A 17,595-nucleotide genomic window follows, 5' to 3' on the forward strand; every position below is an offset into this window, starting at 1 on the left:
TTCTTCTAAGAGAATGTGTAAGGGAATTCATAGTATTACAGTGGTACTTCGGGTTTAGAACTTAATTCCTTCCACAGGTCCATTCTTAACCTGAAACTGTTCTTAACCTGAGATACCACTTTCGCTAATGGGGCCTTCCACTGCCGCACAATTTCTGTTCTCATCCTGAAGCAAAGTTCTTAACGCGAGGTACTATTTCTGGGCTAGTGGAGTCTGTAACCTGAAGCGTCTGTAACCCGAGCTACCACTGTAAATGGAAAAGGTTAATTGCATATAAACTGTCTCAATTTTTATGTATAAGGCATCATTAGGAGATCAGCAGGTGGTTGCCTGACCGTATAACTGTCACATTATATTATCTTAGAATAGAGGTAGCTCTAGGATGAAAGTTCTGGCTTTATATAAAGACTCAGGGGATTGAAAACTGTTGGGATTGGATTGATTAAGTCAGTGGACATTCTGTCTCTTTCCATTGGATGAGGGAATGAATAAATAATAAAGGAATCAGAGCTAAACTTGAGCCATATTCTGCTGTATTTCCAGAAGTGGCTTTTATGATATGCGAAAGCTCAATGATAATGCAAAAATTAACAGGCAAATGGTGGGAAAATGAAATAAACTGCCATGCCTGACATATGGCTTCTCCTTCAGCCATTCAAAATCCAAGCATACATTAAAGCAGAGGTGGGAGACATTTTTTTCACCCAGAGAGCCACATAACCACATTGGAAAAAGTTCTGGGGGCCACATAAGAGAAATGGGCAGGACCTGATGTAAAGGATGTGATGCTTTCCTTTGCATCATGCAAAACTCACACACCACCCTATCTTCTGGCAAGCAAGAGGCATTATTACAACTCAAATACACATTCTCCCAAATGAAAGCATTCAAGGAAGGTGTGGCCTGAGGAGACCCTTGAGGGCCAAACCAGAGGTCTGTTTTTGGCCTTTAGGTTCAGGTTTCCTCATGCCAAAAATGAAAAGAAAATCAGAGAGAGACTGAGAGGAGAGAGGGAGGGGACCCTTATATTCAAGGAGCAGTACATGCAAATGTTTATAAAGTTGTACAGCTTTCCTCTTGGTGATCCACCGTGGAAATACATTTTGCAACAGATAACTCATTAGCATTGGCTCGGGTTGTTTTCCCTTGGTTTTACAGAGCCACATTTGGGCCTTGTGGTGGAAGCAAACAGCTCCCCGTATTTGTCGTTTAAACTTCAAAGCAACAGAAAAAGAAGCTGTCACACAAGCTATGGTAGGGGCTTTTAAATAGCTGAGCGATGAAACACTGTTCTGTAATCAGACATACAAATCTTAAACACAGAGAGCTGTGCTCGTGGCCTGATGGTGGAATGCTGGATGGATGAGAAACTGCCTGCTCTTGATGGGGTTACACCCTGCTCTGAAGGAGCGAGTACATAGCTTAGGGGTGGTTTCACTTCTGTTGCCTATGCTCTGGTAATCTCTAGGTTAGATTATTGTAACGCGTTATACATAGGGCTGCCACTGAAGACAGCTTGGAAACTCCAGCTGGTGCAGAATTTGGCAGCCAGGTTATATTACAGATATTAATATGGCACAGTTTGAAGGGATTGGATGCATAAAAGCTGGCTCCTTTTAGAAATAAAACATTGTCAAGCCCCATAATATTGTTCAAAACTTTACTTGCAGAACATTATTTAAAAAACAGAAAAGAAACATTAAATGATACATCCAAATAATTCCAAAACTTGTACATTTCCAGCACATGTTTGGCATCTTCTTAGAAATAATTTAGAAATAATATTCCTGTTGAGACTGAGAACATAACTCTGTCTCTCCCCCATTCTAGTGGAGAGGCATTTACACATCCTGGCTTCCACAGAGCCTGTGAGCAAAGAACCCTTCCAAGATGGTGAATTTGCAATTCAATAATTCTCATGTGATCTAAGGTTAAACACTCATGTTTTAGCTAGCAGAAAAAAAAAATGGTTAATTATCAACCTATTTAGGAGCTCGGAGACCACTTCTTGCTCTTAATTTAGCGTCAGTGGAATCCTCCCTAGTTAAACCTTTTCACTAATACACAGGCATTCTCATTTCAGTCTCAATTAAATGAATTATACTTAACAGGTTGCTCACCAGGCCAACTAGTTTCTGAGCACAATTCAAAGTGCTGGTTTTGATTTATAAAGCCTTAAACAGCTCAGGACTGCAGCACTTCAAGGACCACCTCTCCTAATACAAACTAACCCAGAACCTGTGGTAATCATTTGAAGCCCTTTTTTGGGTGTTCTTCGCACAAAAGGACCAAAGGGTGATAACACAAGAACGGGCCTTTCCTGCAGGGTTCCCTTTTGTGGAATGCTCTCCCCAGGGAGGCTCGCCAGGTGCCCTTCACCTACATATCCTTATGCTCCTGGTTGAAAACCCAGGCCTTTGGCTGACAAACATTTTATGGCCTTTTAAATGTGTCTGTAGGAGAGGGGTTACTGGTTTGTTTTTGTTTTATTAGGTATTTTGTATTCTCATTTTGTATTTTTATATTGTGAAACATCCTGTGGTCTTCAAATGAAGGGCGGTATACAAATTTAAACAACAACAACAGCAAAAATGCCTGTTTTGCAGCAGCAGATCTGGACTTGTTTTACTTGGTAACAGTAATAAAAGACTTTAAGATATAGCCAAATTAACACTGCATTGGTGGACCTCAAGGTAAACCTCATCAAAGGAGGGTTTTTACAAGAGGCAGCAGTGGATGAAGGAAGTGGTTGGATAAAAGCAATACCTGAGAGAAAAGCAACTTTTGCACCTTCTCGTTGAATGTTTCCACCCCAGCAGGCCATTAAAAATGTATAATTAAGAACAGGTACCTGTATTCACTTTCTTCCTCCTCCCTCCAAATCAATTTTTCTCATATGTTCTGTTTGTTTTTAGGTTGTACGTCTGAGAGTAGGGCCTGTCTTATTTTAGTGATAAGGAAGTTGCCCCAGAAGCCTTTGAGCTTTTGCTGATTTGTGAGTTAAACATTATTTAATTGAATTAACTTCATTTGTCAAGAACCTCGTTGAATTCAGGATCAAGGATTGGCCATCCACCAGATGCGTAACTGAATAAATAATCAGCATACCATTCCAGTACAACAGCCCTCAGTGCTAAACAACAACAAGAAGAAGAACGATGAAGACAATATTATGAAACCAAATTAAATCAGCAGAAAAGCCAAGTTTGGGAAAACCTGCAAAGTTCCGAAAAAAAGTGTGTAAGCAAGTGTTATTCACAGAAACTACCTGTAGCAAATACTGCAGATGGCAAACAAACATCTGAAGAGGGGTGCCAAATCTTCAGTTTTCATCTTTAAGCCCCAAACCTGCTCCTAGCAGAGTAGACTCAGTGGGTTGGGAGAGCACTGCTGCCTGAAGCAGTGAGGAAGAACAGCACAAGAAAAATAGAGAAAGCACAGAGGAGGCAAGTGTTGGTTTCTTCTATTAATATTAGTTCATTTCTTTTTTTCCTTTCCCACTGATAGAGGACTGTCCTGTTAAAAGTGGTAGGTAGGCCTATGCTGAAAGGAGAGTCTGGGCTGGGCTTACCTGGGCCTAACCTGGAATTAACCCTGGACGCAGGTGGCGCTGTGGGTTAAAGCCTCAGCGCCTAGGACTTGCCAATCGAAAGGTCGGCGGTTCGAATCCCTGCGGCGGGGTGCGCTCCCGCTGCTCGGTCCCAGCGCCTGCCAACCTAGCAGTTCGAAAGCACCTCCGGGTGCAAGTAGATAAATAGGGACCACTTACCAGCGGGAAGGTAAACGGCGTTTCCGTGTGCGGCTCTGGCTCGCCAGAGCAGCGATGTCACGCTGGCCACGTGACCCGGAAGTGTCTTTGGACAGCGCTGGCCCCTGGCCTCTTAAGTGAGATGGGCGCACAACCCCAGAGTCTGTCAAGACTGGCCCGTACGGGCAGGGGTACCTTTACCTTTACCTTTAAAGAGGTGGAGGAAAGAGGAAGAGTTACCATTGTCCAGCTTTCCAAGAGATGCTGCAGGAAACATGCTGTAAGTACATAAGCAGACCCCTGCTGCTTCCAGCCAGTGGTCCATCTAGTCCAGCACCCTGTTCTCATAGTGGCCAACCAGATGCCTTTGAGAAACCCGCAAGCAGGACCTGAGTGCAAACAGCACTCTCTCCACATGATTTCCAGCAACTTGTATTCTCACTGCCTCCAACACTGGATGTACACCAACGTGGCTAGAATTAGCTGCTGATAAGAAGAGGAAGTTGTAGGTAGAAATAGGCATGCAATCTTGTGATCATCCTGTAAAGCATTCATGTTCCTCAAAAAATTAAGGGCTCATCCTTATTTCCACTCGTCCCACCACCTGTCCCACCATGAGCAAACCTGCTGATTACTGCTGAATCAGAGCAAACAAAAATTGATTTTCCTGCAGATTTATATTTGTTCTAAAAAGGGTTTTCCAGAGAAAGGGCAAATGAAAAACCGCTTGGACCCATGCTTTCTATGCACGGGACAAGTGGCAGTGTGGACGAGTCTTAAGTCACATGTCCAAAACAATTAAGAGAATTATCTGTAGGATTCAGCTCAATGCTCTAGATATGAGACTTTATCCCTCTACCCCCAAGAAGTGAATAACAACACTTCACCTTGGTCAATGGTGATGGGGTAGCAGCCAGTTAAGTGCTTCTGTAAAGCCTGAATAATCTAGTATGGGAGGTAGTTGTCATTTGGAAGAGCCAGGTGTTGTCTGTTCAACATTTTTGTAGGCTGAGCTCTCGCAGAAAGAAAGAAAAGGAAGAGACAGAGCTGGTACATTTTGTGATGCAATCTTGAATCCATGCCTTGTTGATGCATAGCTTAATGCTATTTCCTCTTCATTCTGATGCTCAGCTTGAAATTTCTTGCAAATGTTATTTATGATGCCTTTTATTTTTGGTGACACTTTGGAGCAGCATCATAGCACTGTGGAATTAAAAAATGAGTGTGCTTACACCCAAACTAGGAATTTTATTAGGCTCATTCTTCTGCAGTTGCAAAATGTGTTAAGATTATCACCATCAGAATAGGAGTCCCACCCCCCACCCCTTTTAAGAATGAGTGTGTTGTGCTATTAAGAAAATACCTTTACAGTGGTACCTTGGTTCTCAAACGCTGAAAACACGGAAGTGTTCTGGTTTTCTAACGTTTTTCGGAAGCCAAATATCCAATGCGGCTGTCAGCTATTGTTTCCGGGGCACCTGCACCAATCAGAATCTGCGCCTTGGTTTTCAAACATTTGGGAAGTCTAACAGACTTCCGGAATGGATTAAGTTTGACGCTTTTGTTTTTGCTATTTATTTTGTGTTTTTGTTTTTGAGGCTTTTTCAGTTAATTTGCTTTGGTGACTGTGTGGAACCCAGTTCAGCTACTGATTGATTGTGTGACTGCAGAAATGGATAAAAGCCCCCCATTCAAACAATGACTATCATCAGTGCAGGTAAAGAAAAATAACAATTTTAATTTTTATCATCTACAATACTGTTATTTATTTTATAGTTCAGTACACTGATTATTGCTTTCATTTTATGGATCAATGGTCTCATTAGATAGTAGAATTCATGTTAAATTGCTGTTTTAGGGGTTGTTTTTAAAAGTTTGGAATGGATTAATCCATCTTGCACTACTTTCTATGGGAAAGTGTGCCTTGGTTTTGGAACACTTTGGTTTTGGAACAGACTTTCAGAATGGATTAAGTTTGAAAACCAAGGTACTACTGTATTTGGCAAGATTATTCCTTATACTGTATTTGGTAAGATATATTCCTTATACGTATTATGGACTGTTCTTCATATGATACTTGCTTTGTGAATCTGTCATAATGGAACCAGATTACACAAACAGGGAACAGTTCATGTGAAGATAAAGGAGCAATTTCAAAATCCCATGTTCATGAAAAGTTGCTTCCTCTATTTCTGTTGTTGTTGTTTCAAATGTATGTATTGCTATTTTATTTAAAATGCTTATATCATGCCTTTCCTCCAAGAGCTATCAGAAACATACATTGTTCTTCCTCTGCCTTCATTTCATTTTCACAACAACCCTGTGAGGTTGACTGGTCCAAGGACTGGTCCAGTGAGTTTCATTGCTGAGTCAAGATTTGAACCTAGGTCTCTGCAGCCTTAGTCTAGCACCCAGACCACAATGTCACACTGGCTGTCTTATAATGGGTGAGTATTTTAGTGTATACATTCACATTCTGATTCAACAGATGGAAATGCGCATGCAAATGGTTGACCTCCCTGCTGTTGCTGCTCCCATCAAAAAACACATTTCAAAAGCTGTTCAGATTGTTTACTCTATTTCCAATCATCTATTGAAGGTACTGGCTGTCTTGCTGTGTCCCACAGTTCTGCTATATCCTGAGTTCCAGGTTATCCAGGAGAACTGCAAAACTAAATTACAAAACTTCCATTTGTATATAAATCATTTGTAGAATTTACCAGAACGAGGCACAAATTTTTGCTGACCTCTACCATAAATGGTCTTAAAAATGAATGAAGTCGAGCCTTCAACACGGGGACAACCAGAATAATCAAAGGGGTGGGAAGGATGCAACAGTTCAGACTTTTTAATTTAGAGGGGGAAATGTGAGTAAAAGGTGATGTGATATAAATTTATAAAATTCTGCATAGGATGGAAAAACTGGATAGAGAAAGGTGTTTGTCCCTCTCTCAAAAAACTAGAATCATGGGCATCCATTAAAGCTGAATTCTGGAAGATTCAGGGCAGATAAAAGAAAATACTTCTTTGCACCATATAGTTAATGGAACTCTCTGCCATAGAAAGCAATGATGGCCACCAATTTGGGTGGCTATAAAAGAGGATTAGACAACTTCATGAAGGAAAAGTCTCTCAGTGGCTATAGACACAATGGCTATGTTCTGCCTCCACTGTCAAAGGTCTCTGAATACCAGTCGCTGGGAACTGCAGGTGGGCAGAGTGCATTCAGGTCCAGATTTCAGGTCTCCCACAGACATCTGGTTGATCACTATGGATGCTAGATGGGCCATAGGTCTGATCCAGCAGGTACACATTAGGTTCTTATGCTGCTTCTTGGAGTGCTTTCTATCCAGAATTCCAGCTACGCCATTTGATTTCCCTTCCCCAACATCCACACCATACATTCGACGTGCAGCGTAAATTAATAATGCAGAGTTTTTAAGTGAAAGAATAAGAGCTGGCTCAGAGAGAAACTGGCTGCTAAGTCACATTTCAGAGTGACTCAACAGTTAGCAGGCCTGAATAATAATAGGTCCAAATGAATAATAGGTCCAAATGACTGTGCAGTCCCAGCATTTCCCAGCCTGCTCTGCTGCTTCTGCTCTCATGTGTCTTTGTCACATGACAACATTTGGCTTTCATTCTTTTCAGCCGGAACTCAGTTCCAGGACCTCTCAGGTGGGCACCATTGCCATTCTAAGAGAATAAGGGAGGTGTTCATTATGAGTTCCGGCACCTCTTTTTCTAGAAAAATAGCACTGCTGGGAACTGTAGTTTACACTTCACAGAGCTACAGGTTAAGAAAATGCAGTTCCCAGGATTCTCTTGGGGAAAGTCATGACAGTCAAAGGGATATAACACTGCTTTAAATGTATGTGTGGATGTGACCGCACCAAACCCTACATTATCTAGTCCTGAGTGGCATCATTATACTTTGATCGTCGTCATTTTAACTGTTTTTTGACTGTCACTGTCTTCTTTTATTAGGCTTTGTGTCACCCACAATACTCAAATATATTCAAGCAGCAAAATGTAGTCAATTATTGAACTGAATTAATCCCAAGCACTATATTCCATATATATATGGATGAAGTCTGGGAACTCAATCAATCTCCTGATTGCTAAACTCAGAGCTATAGAGGCCAGAAGGAAAAGCCTAATAATCTTCTCTGCATAGCCAGCTTTATGCTCATGCAGTCTGCTGACTACAACTTAATATCACCCTTCCTCTTTATTAAAACGTCAAATTCTATTCCACTGTAAAAAAAAACAACATTCCTACAACTCCAGGCAAGGTTTATGGTGCAATATCAGAGTGACAGTTGGACTTTTTTTTCAGGGTGTGGGAGAAATCATTCATCAGAAGCATGTGAACACTTTGTACAAAATTATTCCTTGTGTTTACCGAATGGTGAATATGTTCTCACATGCTCAGTGTTGGCTGCTGCACATTGAGGCTGATAGGGCAGAAGTCACGGAGGCCAACAGTTGGCAAAGCAGAACCTGGCACCAAACATCCAGTCCATTTTAGAATGTCTGGCCTAATCTGTGACTACTGAAAATTCACTGAAAAAGAGATTGGTTGCCAGTTTAAGCATAGCTTTTTCCATGACATGTTGTCTCACTGCATACAGGGAATCATTGCGTGTCGAGGTCCCCAGGTCCACCCCAATAACTCACACATCACACAGAATTTTTGTTTAAGGTTTTTGGCATAATTTTGGCCACAACTTTATTAAAATACAAATTTGAGAGTGGTTGCTTAGGCATTGGTTGCGACTATCTGCCCCCACCATGGGAGACAGACTGACATTCCGCACGATGCGAAAGTCAGAATGGGGGAATACACTTGGGGGTTACGCGGAGCAGGGAACCTGCCCTCACCCCAAATGCAACCAGGAGCTCATTGCTATGGCCCGAGCCCCCTAGACAGAGTGGACAAGCAATAGTTAGCCCCCAATTCCTTTAACGGAATCCCTTGCAGCAGCAGCATTAGAGGGGCAGGCACAGCCAATCCATGCCCCTCAACCAACCAAACCATAAACCAATGCCTAACCGCCACCGAGCACTCAAGCTCGCCGCCAACCACTCACAGCTGCAACCCCACCTTCAAACCCAACACAACAGAATTTAACCTTGTGTCATTTCCCAACGGGGAAAGATGCACACCATCGTCCCTGAAAAGGACGGCCTCCTTGAAGGTGATATTGGGGTGCGCAATCACAGAACCACCATGAGCAATGACTGTTTTCATTGCCACCTTATTAACGCGCTTTCTGGCTCCTTCAGTGGCAGCTGGACAGTGACTGCCACACCAGGTGCGCCTCTGCAGCAACTGGGACCAAAAAACTTTCACACCCAGTAAAAACTCTGCCAACTCAGCCAGGTCCTTTTGAACTGTAAAACGTAAAGAACAACAGTCCGTGGCAGGCAGATCATTTCCCCCTAACTGCAGCACGATAGCTGTAGGGGGCCCCTCCAACCTCACATGCTTCCGAACAAGGGGAAGCAATTCGGCCCACAGCATTCCACGCCTGGACAGCCAAGACACTTGCGTGTGTTGAGGAAGGCCAAGACTGAGTCCAAGTCTAGACTCCCTTGCTCTGATACCGGCCCAGTAGACAATGCTGTGGCCCACCAATGCGAACAGCAGCCACACCTAAGAGAAGAGAAGCAAAATTAAGTATGGGTGATCAACGATGGCTATGCACATATCCACAAAATGCATTCGACTTCCAAAGGCCCATGTTCTTAATTCTTTCTACAGACAGTCCCCAATGAGCTGCTGTAGTGGCAGCACCATTGCGGAAAGAATGAGGGGCGTAACCTGCTGCTTTCAAACCACAAGCTGCAATCGCTTTCCGCATCATCTTAGCAAATTGATGCCTAGCCAATGGGGCGCCATCCTCATGAATAAGGAATGGACCCTCCCCCCGTGGCCTGAGATCCAAATACCTGGAGGTATCCTCCACCGGGCAAGGACCCTTATTCCCAGTGGCAGGCAGCCTAAGAGTGGCACCCCTGCCTAACTGGTCTGTCTTCAAATTCCGGATAAACAGGACCACCTCCGAAGGGGATAAAGTTATGTCCTACAAAAGCAGTCCCCTTGACTCTCTGCCGCAGGTGAACTCCAATACCACCTCACCTACCCTCAGGGCGCCAAAAAGGCAGCTGAAAAAAGCCGTGCTACATATTTGAACCAGCAAATGCTCCTCAACTTTAAGCGCATGCTGGTCAGCAAATCAAAAGTTATAGGCTTCCTTACCACAGGGTATAGAGTGCCCAGCCTACCCCAGCCTTGCACACCACAAATTTCTTTATTAAAGAAATTTGTCTTTATTAAAAAAGGCTTTGCAGAAAAAGGAAATGGCTGTCGGTTGGATCCTGAGCGTCCTGGCCACTTGGCCCAATTGGAAGAGGTGCACCATCCTATGGAGTTGGAGCCTATTCCAACCGTCCAAGGCCCTGTGCACGACAAAGCTTTTTCAAGGGTCTCTGAAAATTAAGCTTCACTATAACAGACATTGCAGCAGACTGAATTCTGATAGTTTTTTCAGCACATCCAATCTGTAGCAGGTGGGCCAAATCCTGCGGGATCTGCTCAGCGTATGGGGGCAAGTTCCTCTGAAGGCCAAGGGCTGTCAACTAAAACCCTAAGAAATCAGTCCAGGCCTTCTCATAAGAGCTAAAATGCAGAAGGGGAATGGAAGCTGCTACTCCCTGTAATTACTAATTGTTGTCAAAGTGCAACAGGTGGTCCGGAAAAGTCCGGCAATAGCTGAGTGTCTGGAGCCCAGGATCTGAAGCACTCCATCTGAAAATGGGATAGAGTGTCAGCAATATCATTAGAGGATCCCGTAAACAGGTGAGCAGCAAGCACAATATTAAACCTTAAGCAGTACAGCTCAAAAGCATGAGCGGAGGGGCGGAGACTCTGCTGGAGCATGTGGACTGTTCTGCCAAGATGCTCACCACTGCCTGGTTATCTGACCAAAAGCAGATCTGACGGTCACTGAACTCCTGGTCCAGATGTGAACTGCTACTACAATGGGGAAAACTCAAGCAAAGTTAGGTCACATGGCAGCCTCACCACACTAGGCTTGAGGCCATGGCTTTGCACACCAGCAGCACCTGAAATAAAAACCAAAGGCCAAAGATCCAGCAGCATCAGCATGAACCTGAAAATCGCTGTGCAGGTTCAAGGTATCCTGCCATGTAAGCGTACACGAAGGTAAGGGGACCTCGGGCCGCAGGCAGCCTGGCCAAGTAGGAACGGAAGGGGCAGCCTGGGACAACCAAGCTGCATGCAAGATTAATTATAAATGACCCAGGAAGATCGGATCTGATGAAGCATCACTTGCTTCAGAAGAAGTATTACAAAATAACTTCATTCCAGGCAGACAGCTTCTCCATAGGCAAGCGGTATGTTTGAGCAACAATATCCCTCTGGATCCCTAAATAATGATTGGCTTGCCCTGCCAGGCTCAAGGCCAGTGTACATGATGAAGAAGGGACCCCAGGCCATGAGACAACCTGGCCAAGAAGGAACGGAAGGGGCAGCCTGGAGCAACCACCCTGCGTGCAAAATTTAACTGACCTAGCAAATGATAGGATTTGACAAAGCAACACTTGCTTCAGAAGAAGTATAACAAGAATAACTTCCTTGAAGGCAAACAGCTTCACCACAGGCAAGCAGATGTTTGAGCAACGGTATCCAGCTAACCCCCAAATACGTTACTGCCTATGAAACACCCAGCTCCTCAGAGGAATAAAGGGTGTCTAGCAAGCCTACAGAGGCTGGTGTCACATGAACCAGCCAGTAAAATAATCCAAAAAATGGTACCCCCGGTTAAATGAGTATAGACTCACACTGTTCAATCCAGAAAGGCGCTAAAGGACTTGAGTGCTGCACAGTCTATTGCGCAACCCATCGGCATCGCCTTATCAATATAAGGAGCCCCATCCCAATTAAAGCCCAACCACTTAAAATTGCGGGTGAACCAGCAGCAGCCTAACAGTCAATTCAATATAGCATATTGCTAACAAGGCACCTCTTCCAATTTTGTGGTAAGCTCAACCGCCTGCTCCTTCGCGAAACAATTCCTTAAGAATAGCGTCATTCACTGAGGTGCCTTTGGGATGCGATAAATAAGGATCAGATGGAATTATATGGGGCTTTCTTAAGGGTCCCACCATACGTTCCAATGCTTCCTAACCTTCTTTCTGGCTACCTTAGGTGGCTCTCTAACTGACTTTTGATTTGCTGTATTTCGAGCCACTGGCTAAAAAAGCCTAAACCTTGAGAAAACCCTTCCCACAAGCACAAAGTCGCTGGCCCATCTAGATACCTTTTAGCCAGGCTTTCAAGGGAGATAATTTTATGGGAATATGGGCCAGAGATAAGGAGCTATTGCTTGCCAGCTCCCAGCCCCCGCTTGGGCAGGGGGCACCTTGTGCTGCCAACATGATGTGTAAAATTTACAGGGCTGACGCTATCCAGAAACCCTTAAACAATAAAGCTGTCACCGGGCCAGCTTCCTGCACACCAGTTTCAGGTTCTACTGCTCAGGGAATTTCCATTTGAAATGTGGAGCTGCGCAAGTGGTCCACACGTCCCCATCCCTGCGATCCCAGCAAGCTGTGGGGATGATGGCAGCCCTGCGTCTAACATTCCCATCACAGTGAATTGCTACTTATAGAATCGTAGAGTTGGAAGGGACACCAACAATCTTCTTGTCTACTCAATAATAATAATAATAATAATAATAATAATAATAATATAAATAAATAAATATACCCCGCCCATCTAGCTGGGTTTCCCCTGGGTGGCTTCCAACAAAATATTAAAATACAGTAATGCATCAGACATTAAAAGCTTCCCTAAATAAGGCTGCCTTCCGATGTCTTCTAAATGTCTGGTAGTTGACATCTGGTGGGAGGGCTCTCCACAGGACAGGTGCCACCACCGAGAAGGCCCTCTGCCCGGCCCCCTGCAACCTGGCTTTTGTCCAGGTAGAACGATGGGGGAGCATGCAGCTGTCCCATACAGGGACCAATCCTGCAACCTAGGCATTACTGGCACCACGTGCTGACCCGCTGAGCTAACCAGGATGATCCTTAAAGACCTGGGACAGCCTCACCCTGACCCCATAGAGGTCCAAGGTGACATCTTAATCGTCATCAGAGCCCAGGAATGAAGTACCTGTGAGGAGTGTAAGCATCATCCCTGCTCCTTTTTGGGCTCCTCCTGGACTGCCGCCTCCGAAGAGCTTCCTTCTGGAAGAAGGCACCTGGGGCATCAGCAAGTCATCCTCTGCAGGAGAGACCAGCTCTGGAGGCATCTGCAAAGGCCCTGCCATAGTCTGCAAAAAACTAAACAATGTGAGGAACCGGTGAAACCAATGCTTTGTGCACCACATGGGGACGCTATTCAGGCCGGAAATTGCTGCCAGAGGTTATCGAATTCTTGAGCAAAGCCCTAGGATCACCTGCTAGGCCAGATATAAATGTTTCCAATGAGGTAACAGACTTGAGGCAGCCCACCACCTGTCCAGGTATCCCTGCTTGGCCTTTTAGAGGGAAGCACCCCCTCAAGAAGCCCAATTTTTTTTTTGGTTTGTTTTGTTATAACAATGGCTAAGTGAGGTATATGAACCCTGTCTCCCAGGACCCAGTCCTGCACTCTAGCCACTAAGCCACAATGGCTCGTCTCTAAAATATTCTCTTTACAATTAAATTACACAGGCTGCAATGTCGGCCTAAAATAATGCAATAAAAACAAGAGCTGCAGTACCCCAGCAAACTAGGCCTCAAAAATGGCGCTCCCGCCAAAAAGAAGCAGGGAAGGTGGTGATCACAAGGGGGCCTGCTCCCAGGCCCCAATGAGGCCATGCCTGCCTCCCTGCAGCCCTGGCAGACACCAGGCCTCGCTGCTTCGCAGGGAAGGCCTGCCAGGCTAACAAGGCCCAAAGCGGCCCTTGAAGGAATAGGGCGGGGGGAGCTCACAGCAAGGTCTCCTAAGGGCCTGGCAAGGCCGGAGGCACCAGGCGCCGCCGAAAAATGCCCGCCCAAGGCCAGGCCGAGGCTTCAACATTAAGGTAAGCTGGGGGGGGAAGGGGGGGTAGGGGGGAATTAAAAGACCAAAGGGGAAAGCAGAGTAAAAGTAAAAGAAAATATTACACAGGAAAAAGAAAATTTAATAGGACTAAAATATCAATTAAATAGAAGGTAACGCAATTAAAGCAGGCCAAAGACACAAGGTAATTTGTAGAAAAATACAACCGTCTCCCTTCGCTGTGATCAATCCGCTGCACGGGCGAAAAGAGGAAGCCCTGGCCTCGTGCAAGGAGTTTTAGCATTTCTGGCTGTCAATCAATAAATGGCAACATTAATTTCCTCCCAACAACAAGGGAAGCCCCAATCGCATCAGTGGCCAACGATCAGTTAGCCCGCCCCCAACTTTGGAGTGTCCTGGTGGCCCCACCGCAACATGTGCTCTCCATGAAGGAGAACACGCTTTACCATAACGGAGCATTGAAAAATCTGATAGGTATAGTCCAGAATTCTACTGCTTCATTCTGCAGCAAATGTAAAATGCCTGTGAGTGGACAGGGAGGCTAAGCATATATTGTCCCCATTAGAGGACTGTTTCAACATTAAGACCAGAGCTGTGCAGAATGGTCTCCCATTTGAACTATGGCATGTGTGAGGATTTCCTGGAAAAAAGCAACTATTAATTTGATAAGATGTTCAGCTTTTAAAGGTTATGTTTGCTCCCATTTGTTTCCACCATCATCTGCTATCTTAGCACAATTTTCCTCCTGAACAGTAGGTCCATAAAGTGGTCCTAGACCTAGGCAGTTAGGGAACATGTAATAAATGCAAAAGTTACCATGAATTTTATAGGATGTTTGCCTTCCTATCAACACTTTCCACCAGGCCAGTGGTCATAGATGAGTGGCAGTTACAGTCCAACATTTGGAGTGACACTGGTTCATCATTCCAGTGCTAGGGGGTTAATTAAATGAACATTTTTGCATTAGAATTGGTTCCTATCAGACTTACTTTCAAAAGCAACGAGAAAGTAGGGAAAATGGCTCTCCATTGGATTTCTTGTTATATCTTTCATAAATATTGAAGAGCAGCAGAATACTATCTACAAAGATAACTATAGGGCACAGTATATATTTTTTAATTTATTAAACGGATACAAGGATATCATACGAGCGGCATTATCTTATTGTTAATAGAAGAAACATTTATGGAGCTTCACAACTCTCCACATGGCAACAGAGTGCAAATACTATCCAATGCTTCTAGCAGATTATCTTGTGGCTTCATCTCCTAAAATTTAATGTGTTCTAAATTATGATCCAGCAAAAAAAGTCCACCCTAAAGTTTAATTACACCCCACTTTTGCCATAATCATTGCCAGGGATGCAAAACACATTTCTCAAAACTTAGTTTGGAAGGAGAAGGCCAGGAGATGAAACTTGTCAACTCATCCATCCCTATCTTGAGAAAAAGGATATCTGGCCCAGGAAACCACTATTCCTGGCCACTGTGTTCATCTGTCATGTCCTAATGAGCTTATGCCTCTTGGTTTTATTTTCAAATGATGTCTTAGGGGGCCCTTTTAACTCTGCATTGCCCACAAGAAAGGCAAACTTCCCATTAACAGTGTTGATATAGCTATGCTAACAATGTCAATAGAACATTGACTACCGTTTTGTTCTGCAGCCTGTAGCATCAATTGGTTATAAGTTCATGAGCACCAAGGGGAGGGAGAATTCACACACCATAAATAAACCAAATTATGAAGATTAGTCCCCCTCACATTGAGAACATTTATGAGGAGCCATTTTGGATAATTGTGACAATTATGTGTGTTATCTGGAAATGATGCTTCATTCATAATTGCTAAGGGAGAAAGGCAAGGAAACCTAAAGGCAGAGGGAAAAACATTTTCTGTTACCTTTTCACAATAACAGCAGGGATGACTTTTACAGGCAGATTGCTGTCTAATAAAGCTGCCATTTCAGTCGGCTGATAACCTTGCAAGCAATTATAATAAGTTTACAAACAATTACACCTTGCAAATGGAATCTGGAGGAAGCCATAAAGTCCCTCCAATAAGGCACACTCCTGTTTCCAATGCCGTTTTGTAAATGAATCACCACTAATTTATGCCCCCATGAATACAAATTATTGTCACAAGGTTCCCCCCTTTAAATTAGACCACCTGTGATTCTGTGCAATGAAACAAGAACACAGTAGATGTTAAACTTTTCCCTTATTTGTTTATTGGTTTTTTGTTTTTGTTTTTTTGGAAAAGCATTACAAATTGTTTCAAATAACATAACACTGCACTGTAGACCCCTGCTGGCAAAGCTATGGGGTAATATAATTCATCTCTCCAGAAGGCTTGGGGCAAAGCCACAATAATGAGAACACCCAGATAGAAAGAATACTGCAGATCAGAAAAGGTACCACCAAGTCTGAGAGGATGCCAGCATGGTTAATGAGCAGAATCAGTGAAGCAGTTGCAAGCAAGCAAACAAACAAACAAATAAACAAATAAAGGCTCACTTCAGGAAATGGAAATCACACCCAAATTAAAAGAACAAATAGGAACAGAAACTTTAATAAAAAATATGCAAACTGGGATGGGGGGAAAGAGTGTGAGGAGTACCGTATTTTTGTGTGCAGCTTTTTTGTGTGCAGTACCGTATTTTTGTGTCCATCTCTTCGTCCCACTTGGCGGCGTCAGGCAACTTCATGTTTTGTCACATGAAATCAAGGAACTTGGAGACCTGCAGTAACCGGCCCAGCCTCTGGAAGTGCCGTGTATGGTAGGAGAGACTCCACAGCTGCTTTGATCCCTTCGTATTGCAAGAGGCTCTCTGGCGTCTCATGCTTGAGGAGGGTTTCCACCACTGCCTGAGCCTTGAGGTAGTTCCGTGAGTTTGTGTTCCACGTGATGGAAAACTTCAACGCAGCCTCTGGAAGAAGGGGTTTGGGGAAGACACGTCAGGAAGGAGTGCAAGTTGCAGGCAGCGTGGCCACCTTGAACCAACACACCTCTCTTGCAAAGCGTGGCCAGGTCTGGGCACACATCTGACGTGCGCCTTTCTTCAAGGCAGGGAAGCAGATCCAACACCCCTCCCCACCTAGTAGAAACAATTAATGATGGGAGGGGTGACTGAGTTTATTCCAGACTACATGGCTTGCAGGAATGAGTTTTATAATATTTATAAAAGTACAACAACAACAACAATATGCATTATAATCTTTGCTCTAGTATTACGGAGCTGGTGGAGCTAATTTCAGGCTGTGTACACACCATACATTAAAAGCATTATCGCTTTTCCCCTGTAAGAATCCTGGGAACTGTAGATTACCCTTCTACCACATAGCTACAATTTGTAGCACCCTTTACAAACTGCAATTCCCAGGATTCTTTGGGAGAAATGTGCTTTTAATGCCTGTTTTTCCAGCACCAGGCATGCTCAGCTACCCCTCTGGAAGCTCAATCCCACAGAAAGCTGTGACGGCCACCAACGTGGATGGTTTTATGCAGGAAAGGCTATCAATGGCCACTAGGCACGATGGCTATGCTCTACCTCCACAGTCAGTGGCAGTAACGTTTGTGAATAGTAGTTGCTGGAAGATGCAGGAAGGGAATACAGAATGCTCTTGTTTCCACAGGCCTCTGGTTGGCCACTGTGAGAACAGGATGCTGGACTAGACAGGCCAATGTGGCCTCATCCAGTAGGGACTTCTTATGTCCTTACGTGGTTCAAGGGTAGAGATTGTGAGAAGGCATCTTCCAAAGCAATCCCACCCCG

The 17,595-nt window shown here is 44.2% G+C and overlaps 2 long non-coding RNA genes across 2 annotated transcripts in view; both read right to left on the reverse strand.

The window, feature by feature from the left end:
• LOC309361949 overlaps positions 1 to 17,595 on the reverse strand; it is a 393,142-nt gene that overhangs the window by 289,711 nt on the left and 85,836 nt on the right. The gene's annotated exons all lie outside the window — the stretch shown is intronic.
• Positions 10,093 to 11,830, reverse strand: LOC309361703. Its single transcript, XR_014164593.1, has 2 exons — positions 11,320 to 11,830; positions 10,093 to 11,048 (listed from the first exon to the last, which is right to left on the reverse strand). It is a non-coding gene; the product is annotated as an uncharacterized lncRNA (long non-coding RNA).

This window comes from Podarcis melisellensis, assembly GCF_964234715.1.
Source record: "Podarcis melisellensis genome assembly, chromosome: Z".
Taxonomy (NCBI): Eukaryota; Metazoa; Chordata; class Lepidosauria; order Squamata; family Lacertidae; genus Podarcis; species Podarcis melisellensis.